This window comes from Triticum dicoccoides, chromosome 1B, assembly GCF_002162155.2.
Source record: "Triticum dicoccoides isolate Atlit2015 ecotype Zavitan chromosome 1B, WEW_v2.0, whole genome shotgun sequence".
In the NCBI taxonomy this organism is placed as follows: domain Eukaryota; kingdom Viridiplantae; phylum Streptophyta; class Magnoliopsida; order Poales; family Poaceae; genus Triticum; species Triticum dicoccoides.
The window spans coordinates 120517842-120527779 of record NC_041381.1 but is presented as its reverse complement, the minus strand read 5'-3'; positions in this window follow the sequence as shown (position 1 = coordinate 120527779).

The window sequence follows — 9938 nt, the reverse complement described above, 5'->3', positions numbered from 1 at the left end:
ATGCGGCCGTGGAACAGATGATAAAGGCTCGCATTGAGAAACCCCGCATCATGGACATATTGAAGAAGATGGTGGAGGAGACGCGCAAGGAGATGGAGGTCATGGAGGCGATGAAGAAACAGTTACGACTCTGCAGCGAATTAGATCATTTGGGGTGATAATCTTCCTTGTTCTTTTGCTCCTGTGTTTCTTCTTTTCCTTTGAGTGTTTCGCCGCACGTGCCACGTTCTCTGCGAGGCATGAATAGAACAATGCTAACAATGAGATGACTAGCAAATTAGATCATTTTTTATCGCCATATGGCACTGGGCTGCCGTGTTTCGTGCTCCTCCATCGTAGTACTACTCCAGTGGAAAACTTGAGTATACCACACGGTTCTTTGCTCCTCCTTAGGTCATCGGCACATTTATACAAGCAGTCAAATCACAAGGCCCTGCCTTCCAGCAGTAATGAGCCGTCAAATCACAAAGGCCCTCGCCTCGCCTCTCGTGAAAATGACCAAGCTAGACTACCCCGTGCTCTAGCCTTTTAAAAAAATGTATACTTTTGTACATTAGTACAATACCAACTAAAAGATGAAATGTAAGAAATACTAGTATGTACGTACTGAAGAGTTAAAGTAACAAGAAGAAACATAACATAGTTCTGTTGGGGGCTCAGCACAACACACCCCTCAAATTAAACTAAGCACAGCTGAAATTAAACTAAGCAACTAATCCGGTAGACACTGCATTAGAACCACCATGAGTGACGACACTTCCACCTTACTCGGAGTCCTCTTCCGCGTCCTCGACTTCGTCCTTGTCCCTCTTCCTCTTGGCCGATACTTCTTTGCTTGAACCACACACTTGGCTCTTTCTCTTCATCCACCCCTTGTAGATATTGAAACAAAGGTAGCCATCCATTGCAGCGTAGTGGATGTGGTCTATATCTAGTACATTCCACTACCATGCATGACGATGAAACATGTGCGGAGGTTTATCCAGTTTACCGTACGAAGGATGAACCATGGCTCCTGCCAGGGTCAGCATTGAAGCTGACCACGGGAGGGCAGCAGCCGATTCTTCTGGAGGTCGAAGGGGTTGCCTACAACGACGCCTATCCGACCCAAGACATCCCTATCATTCCTAATGTCTACAGTAATGAATTTCACTCTTTCGTCCTTCAGGAAGTTCTTAAAATCCTGACACTCAACGTCGGCATGGCATATGTGGTAGACCAAGCATAAGTCATGCACGCGAACCTAGATCATGGCGGGCTTCTTCTTCTCTTCCTCCTTTAGATCCTTCTCTCGTCCCAGGACTGTGGTGTACTCAACATCTAGCCCAACGACCCACTCATCATTTGAGTTTTTGGACATGTGTATGAAGCGAGCAAGACATCCTTTCACCGTCGCGGAAGAACGGGTGTAGATGACGTCGAACTCATCACCGTGATGGTTCTAACCTTGTACTCACCACCAATCATGGAGATTTGGGACGCCATGGATTTTGGAGGAGAACTGCCGTAATGTGAAAGGACGGGACGACTAGGAGCGAACTGCCATAATGTTAAAGGACGTCAGTGGACGAGTAGGACCAAACTGCCATCGGTTTTTCGATTGTAAAAATGCTGAATGCGGCGTGCGAATGACAGGGTAGTGGATTTCCTGGTGGATAAATTGATTCATGCATAGTACTATGCAGGCCGAATTAGATGTCATGTCTACTCGACGCCCAATTAAATGACTTTCGATTGCATGTCAAGTGTCAGGAAAATTACAGGTGATACGAAGCTTTCCATTCTCCCATGATACGGGCTTCTGAGAGCCCTTGGATCTGAGATCAAACAGTTGCATGGCGTGATTCTAGACCTATGGGTGAATATCCTATCCTGGAGAGTTATTCTGCAAATTTTCAGCAACTTAGCATGCGACCGTTCGATCTCAGATTCAAGGGCTGCCAACTGTCCGTATCATGGTTGCGCCTACCACGACCGTCGCCTCACTCACGCGGTTGCACCCTTGGAGATTAAACATGGTGTGTTAGGCTATCTGATGTTGGCATGTCATACATAGTCATCACTTAGTCACTCATACTACAACAAGGTTAGCTATAAGGTTGGCTATAAGAGTATTTATTGCATTTGCCAATGAGTGACCTCTTCCAATGAAATGGTAGTGAGATGAGGTGCTAAGGGCATTAAATGGCTTAGCAATCAAGTCCCCAATGCATAGGTGCTTAGTTTTTTGTTGCTAAGTTTGCTTCATTTAATTAGCTATAGACTCAAAATTGTCTTTTCACCTAGGTACACGCGCTTAGCACCATTTATTCCTTGGGTCACCAAACTAGTCTCTCTGTTCTTAATTAACTTGCCACATCAGACTTTATGCCTATGTGGCAAGCTTAGCACATGTACGAGCAAGCAAGTACAATAGTGGGCTATAAGCCTGCTTTACATGACATTTTTGCATATGTGGAGCAAAGAGGCAAGGAAAAAGTGGACTGGGCTCTCATGAAAGAGCTATCCTCTACATGGTGGAGCATTGGGAGAGGCACCTGTATGGAGGTGGTCAGGAATCGGGAGACTCACGCCGGTCGTAGCGCCACAGTTAAAATGATAATGGCAAGTAAAATCACGGGGCCCCACCTGTCCAGTAGTAACTTGTTGTCAAATCACACAACCCTACGTTTGCAGCAGCCTACTCCCTCATCTTATCGCGTCTCTGTCGAACCGACTAGGCGGAACTGCCCCGCCTACCGCTAGGAAAAGCCCCGCCCTCGACTTTTAAATAGTACAATATACTTTGTATCCATGGATTGCGTCATGGAGCAAAGCCTCAAGAAAATGGTGGTACACATGTACGGAGTATACAACATGCCCGTCGCGTTCGCGTCACAACCCAGACGGTCGGTCGGTATGGCATTCCGCTCTCCGAATGGAACGCGCGTTATATTGCGTTTGCACACACATGTGGGACCGCAATTGAGAACCAACCATAGGCACACTACCCGGCCCCACAAGTCGGGTGAGTTAATAGAAGAGAGAGATGAGCGATAGTACTAGAGAAGTGTTGTACATACGTTGGTTCCTGGACGATCCCTGCAAGACACAGAAGATCAGTTCGTCCATGCATGTGACTAGACTCCAGCAGACATGCCTGGATTGGCTATCGTCTACATATCATGCAGGCTGTGTTGTAGAGGGCTGCAGTTCTGGTGAGAAATCTAAAAAAAGGTTTCTTGTCATCTTGCAAAATTAGGTGTCATGTGCTTCGGATCACTGCGAGGGTTAAACAGCGACAACTAAGTTGGGCTAGTCATTGGGGGCACATGCACGAAGACTACTCGGCTGCAATCTAGGTCAAGCCGGCTATGTTAATTAGGACATCTATTGACGGACCCCTTTTCTACGAGTTTATCTTTAATTTGAGCTTTGATCCTCGTCTAGTTTGTCCGTTGGGATTCATGTAGTCTCCTTTGGGCAGTGAGGTTATGATTTCTTGTCATGTGGCATTTTTCGTGTTATATGGTATAATCCGGTGCTTTAGATCAAAATGACGACAACTGCGCCTCCGGGGCACGTGCATGAAGACTTCTCCACAGTCATTGACGAGGTCAAGCCGACTCCGGTAGAGAAAAGAAAACTAGTACTCCACTATATAGGCAGGAGCCTCCGCGCTTGCTTGCTAGTGTTGCTCTCTTCACACTGCCTCGTCCTCTCCAGATCTAAACATGACAACTTTGGCCACACTCTCTCTTTCTCTGCTCACCGCTGGTCATAGATCCAGCCGGATACTCTTCGCCGGGAAGGTGAGAAGGTGCAATGTTCATGCGGTCGTCCTCGGCGATGGCTCTTACCCACTGCCGGCGCATCCCAATCAGCATGCCTTGTCGTTCTCTCCCAAGCACCGCTGGCGAGGGAGGGCCTCCAACCCCTTCTTCCTTGCTGCCGTAGTGTGGGAAGATCCGGCCTCCCTTCGCCCACCTAGCGACATCCTGGCAACCCTCAGGTATAACTTCCTTTGAAACCAGCCTTTCTCTACTTCCTGAGCTCCTGACATCGCTGCATTTGTATCTTTTACTATTTTTCAGGCCCCCTCGCAGATAGGATTGATAGACTGTTTGAAAACCACCTAAATTTTTACTGTTAAGAGGTAAAACTAGTTCATGCACTCGAATCTAGTACTACTTGGTTCAAACAAGTAGGAAAGGGGGTGGGGGGTGGGGGAAGATTTGTTACCTAAATCTAGGACTTGGTCGAAAGAGGAAATAATGGGGGCGAAAAGTAGCAGAGACTGGCTATCCAACTGGTCTCTAGGTCTAATAGGGAAATAAAGGGAAACACAGTACAAACTCAATATAAACCCGATCTATTGGTTGAAAAAGGAAAGAATGTGGGGACTGGGGGACAAGTCAATAGAGTAAGTCCAACACTAGATTTGCTAGCCTCACACGGTATAAGGTGGCTATAACGAACAAAAATGGGACCAACCCAGATATCACGTTTTGATGTTTGTTGTCCCGAGCCACTCTTATGTAATGCCACTGGTAAAATGTAGTAGTCACACTATTAAAAGTAAGGACACGTTAAACCAATGTTGTTTTCAATGTATTGCCTCCAGTAATATGAATCAATGGCACTTTTTTTCATGTCCTGCTAAATTTCCCATTAAGATAAGTTGCTTGTTTTTGTTTGAAATGCAACTGTCCTGGTCTGCCTACTCTCCCGTGCCCAAATACCGACTCTGTAGCAGCTCCTAATGTAATGTTGCTGGTAAAATGAAGCAATGGCACGATTAAAGTAATGTCGTATTTAACGGTTGTCATAGTTAATCCTAATGCCCACACTAATATCTAGCAATGCTGCTGCTTTAGAAATTGCTACTATCCTTGTAGGATTGCCATTCAGATAAGGAACATCCTTCTTTTCATTTGATGCATGTTTCATCACTTGTTAGTCACCCTCCTTTCCACCTTTATTGTGCAAACAGAGATATACATTTCACGCTCGATCTTAGTTGAACTGCACAAATGATATCCAAATTATAGTTGAACATTCCAGGAGCTTCACAACCAACCTTGATGTTGCTCAATTTTATTGCAACTAATGAAGAAGAAGCTCTGTAGGTTTCATTTTCTGATGGAAATGGAACCGGCGCTGGAGCCCTTTTCTTAAGAAGAAGAAGAAGAAGCTGCTAGCTCATGGGACATTGCTTCATTTTAGGTGAACTACACCAGAAGGTACCATGAATTGAATCATCCATGTTGGTGACTGGTGTCATCCCTTCTACGATGGCATTGACTGTAGATATGGTTCCCATCACAAGGTATGTTCCTTTTTGGTCTGACCGTTTGCCAAAGATCCTGCATATTGATCATGCTCTTGTGCTACTGTTTTGACACTGCCATGATAAAGCAGTAATGTTATTATTTTGCACCTTAATCTAGTGGCACTATTAATTTGAGGCAATGTTTTGGCACCGCTAGTGCCACTATTTTTTTATATATCGAAAGAGGGGGTTCCCTCCGATCTCATTAAAGAAATCCAACAGTAGAGAACCATTATCCGACAACATCTCAGTGTAAATGGGCAATTATGCAACTAGTACTTGAACAGACTAGGTACTAGCATGAGACAAGTTCGCCACATAAGCTAGGAAGGTAGCTGGACGCAGCACTAGCTTGACCAAGTTTGGATTACAACCCAAATGCTACCACAGAAACATCAGGCGGAAGATAGGGACTAAAAGAGCCAGCTTCAGCATCCTAGTCTAAGCACCCCCAACCTTCATCCTTGCGACCAACAACGCACGGTACACCTTGTTTGCCACCTGCTCGACCCTAGTGTCACTGATAAAATGAAGTAATAATACAGTTAAATAGAGCGAGTGTCCTCTCTATCATTTCATTTACAATGTAGATAAAGAAAGTGCTTCTCTTTGTTAATGTATGTTTCATTAACTAGTCCCATTGTTAATGTTTAAGCGTTTCTGCAAACTGGGGTGCTTAATTTTAGTTGATCTGCACAAAAATAGAGTTTTGAATGTCTCAAGGCCCCTCCTTGTACTACTGCTGTACACTGATGTTCATCACTGGCAGAAGGTGTATCTAGGAGACTTGGGACGATTTCCAGTATGAGGCGTACCATATGAGGCGTCGCAGGGCCAATCTCGCCCTCGCAGCATGGCATACTATGATAGTATCGCAATATTTTGTTCTATTTATTTTGTGTGTTTCATCAACTAGTGCCACTATAATGTAATCGCGCTTTTTCATTATCTGTGCAAACAGGGTTATTCAGCTGCATTTTGGTGGAACTACACAAATGTACGGATGGAACCGTCATATATGCAGAGTGTGAGGTGTGTCAAGTAAAAATTACCGACACCAACCATGCTCCATGCACGCATTGGCATCCACCACCACCAGTGGGATGTGTGGCGCTCTCTGTGGACGGATCTTTCTCGGCAGCAAATCCTCTAACCAAATACTAGTGGCTTATATTGGCAGTTTTCTAGGGACTACTCTTTTCGGAAAGAAGCACCAATCTATTTTTATTTATTTGTACACAGTGTCACAAATTTGGCCCAAAGGTCCAGAGCTATTTTAGGGTGATTGGCGTAGTAGTTGGAGACTAATTGTAAGCATGATTTTCATTAGTTGTCACAGTGATTGTAAGCATGAGCAGGTGGAAAATTAGGTTACTGTGAAGCTTACCTTAAAGCCTACCGCCGCCGTTGAAACGAGGCGAGCGTCGAGGGAATCATGGATAACGGCGGGGTAGAGACGTCACGCCATCCGGTCTCCTCTTGCGGTGGGAGAATGAATACTCCTATGGCTCCGGCTAGCTCTGCACCCTCATGAACGACACACCATACTCGATCGATTCGTTATCCTCTGGGTGCTCGACCTTTGACTTTTACGCTCACCACCTCCGCCTGACTTTCGCCTCGGGCGAATCTGTCTGCTCCATCACCCAGAGGAGATACTCGACAAACTCGAAGGACTGCGGCGTGAATGCCGCCGAGGAGTACATGTACATCGCCGCCCTCATCACCGTCGTCTCGCACTTTGGCATACATTGCCACATGGCCCTCACTGTCCTCAAAATCTCCCACTCATTGTCATACCAAGTAAGGATCTCCTTCAACCTAGCTAACATTTCCTCGTCGCCGCTGGAGATCTGCCTGATTCGCTGCTGCATCCTCTCCATAGATGTCCTTCTGAGTGGTCCAGTGCTAGCTTTGGAAGATGGGAGGAGAGACGGTGGTCTTGCAATAGAGAAAAGGGAGAGGCGAGACGGTGGTTTTGGAATGGAGATGATGGAGAGAAGAGGAGGTGGTTTTGCAATGGAGAAGAGGGAGAGGCGAGACGGTGGTTTTGGAATGGAGGTGATGGATGTAACACCCACAATGCGGCTATATCTCCCACGTGTCAAAGCACGACTTAGAGGCATAACCGCATGGTGGTTTTGTCGCAAGAAGGGTCATCTTCACGCAATCCCATGTAATGAACAAGAATGGGATAAAGAGAGTTGGCTTACAATCGCCACTTCACACAATACATAAATTAAGATCATACATAATTCAAATACACTCATAGACCGGCTACAGTCAAATCCAAATGAAAAGAAGACAACCCCAAATGCTGGATCCCCTAAAGTCCCGACTGGGCTCCTCTATTGATCATCTGGAAACGAAACATAGTAACGACCAAGGTCCTCGTCAAACTCCCACTTGAGCTTGGTTGCGCCATCTGCGCCGGTATCCTCGGCACCTGCATCTGTTTTGGTAGAATCTGTGAGTCACGAGGACTCAGCAATCTCACACCCGCGAGATCAAGACTATTTAATCTCATAGGTAGGAAAAGGGGTAATATGGTGGAGCTGCGGCAAGCACTAAGCATATATGGTGGCTAGCATACGCAAGTGAGAGCGAGAAGAGAAGCAACGCATCGGTCGAGAAGCTAGTAGTGATCAAGAAGTGATCCTGAAACTACTTACGTCAAGCATAACACAAACCGTGTTCACTTCCCGGACTCCACTGAGAAGAGACCATCACGGCTACACACGCTGTTGATGCATTTTAATGAAGTCAAGTGTCAAGTTATCTACAACCGGACATTAACAAATTCCCATCTACCTCATAACCGCGGGAACGGCTTTCGAAAGATAATATACCCTGCAGGGGTGTCCCAACTTAGCCCATCACAAGCTCTCACGGTCAACGAAGGATATACCTTCTCCCCGGAAGACCCGATCAGTCTCGAAATCCCGGTTCGCAAGACATTTCGACAATGGTAAAACAAGAACAGCAAAGCCGCCCGATGCGCCGACAAATCCCAATAGGAGCTGCACATATCTCGTTCTTAGGGCAACACCGGATGAGACTAGCTACGAGTAAAACCAGACTTCGAGTTTTCCAGAGGTGGCCCCGTAGGCAGCTCAGTTCGGGCCAACACTCGAAGGAGCATTGGTCCGGGGGGGGGGGTTAAATAAAGATGACCCTCAGGCTCGTGAAAACCCAAGGGAAAAAGGCTTAGGTGGCAAATGGTAAAACCAAGTTTGGGCCTTGCTGGAGGAGTTTTATTCAAAGCGAACTGTGAAGGGGGTCCCATAAATCACCCAACCGCGTAAGGAACACAAAATCAAGGAACATAACACCGGTATGACGGAAACTACGGCGGCAAGAGTGGAACAAGACACCGGGCATAAGGCCGAGCCTTCCACCCTTTACCAAGTATATAAGGTGCATTAATTAAACAGGAGATAATGTGATATCCCAAAATATCCATGTTCCGACCAGGAACAAACTTCATCTTCACCTGCAACTAGGAACGCTATAAGAGGGGCTGAGCAAAAGCGGTGACATAGCCAAACAACGGTTTGCTAGGACATGATGGTTAGAGGTTTGACATGGCAATAGGCAGACATGGTAAACAGTGGCAGGTAGAGCTAACATAGCGATAGAGCGAGCAACTAGCAAAGCAAAGATAGAAGTGATATCGAAGGTATGGTCATCTTGCCTGCAAGGTTCTCAGAGTTGTCGAAGGCTTGATCCTCGTTAGCGTACTCAACAGGTTCCTCGTGCACGTACTCGTCTCCCGGATCTACCCAAAGCAAGAACACAAGCAATGGAACACAATAAATCACGGTGCAATGCACAAGCAACATGATGCAATACATGTCATGATATGCGAGATGTGATATGCAATGCGTATGCGTGCTCCGGGAGGAAAAAGGATGAACAAGGCATCAACTTGGCAAACCAAGTATGCCGTTGGAAAGATGAGATGATTTCGGTTGAAATCGATATAAGGATCACCGGGAACGGATGCACGGTTTGCAAATGGCAAGCAAAACAAGAATGACACAAATCTGCGATTAACAGCACGATGCTACTTAGTATGCAACAAGAAACTATGATGCTGCACCCCAACATAAAAAAAGCATATGGCAGTGATCTACAGGAGATGCTTAACAAAATAGGAACACTGAGCTACCGCTAAATCACACCACAACAGGTTCAAACAAGCATGGCGAAAGTGCAAAAAATATCAGGTTGGACATGGCATAAACAGCATCAGGAAGCAATGTTCAGAGCAAATTATCAACATGCTACAGGAACTTATAATAGCAAAACAAGACATGGCATGATTCTACTCAAAGCATAGATCAAAAGTCCCTTAGTGACCATGAGCCAAAAAGGACCAAAAGATATGATGGCACCCATGTAAACATAGCAAGTTTTGTTAACAGATTCAGCAAACAGAGCATGGCATTGACAGAATTACAAAGGCATCTTCGTGAGCTCGATGCACTCACTACAGAGCATTTCATGATAAACTAAGCATACATCCATCAAGAATACATGGCATAGAAGCTATACATGGAAAGAACAACATCATAGCGTACACGGATCAACTACAACAACCTTGGCAAAATTGAATAACATGTAA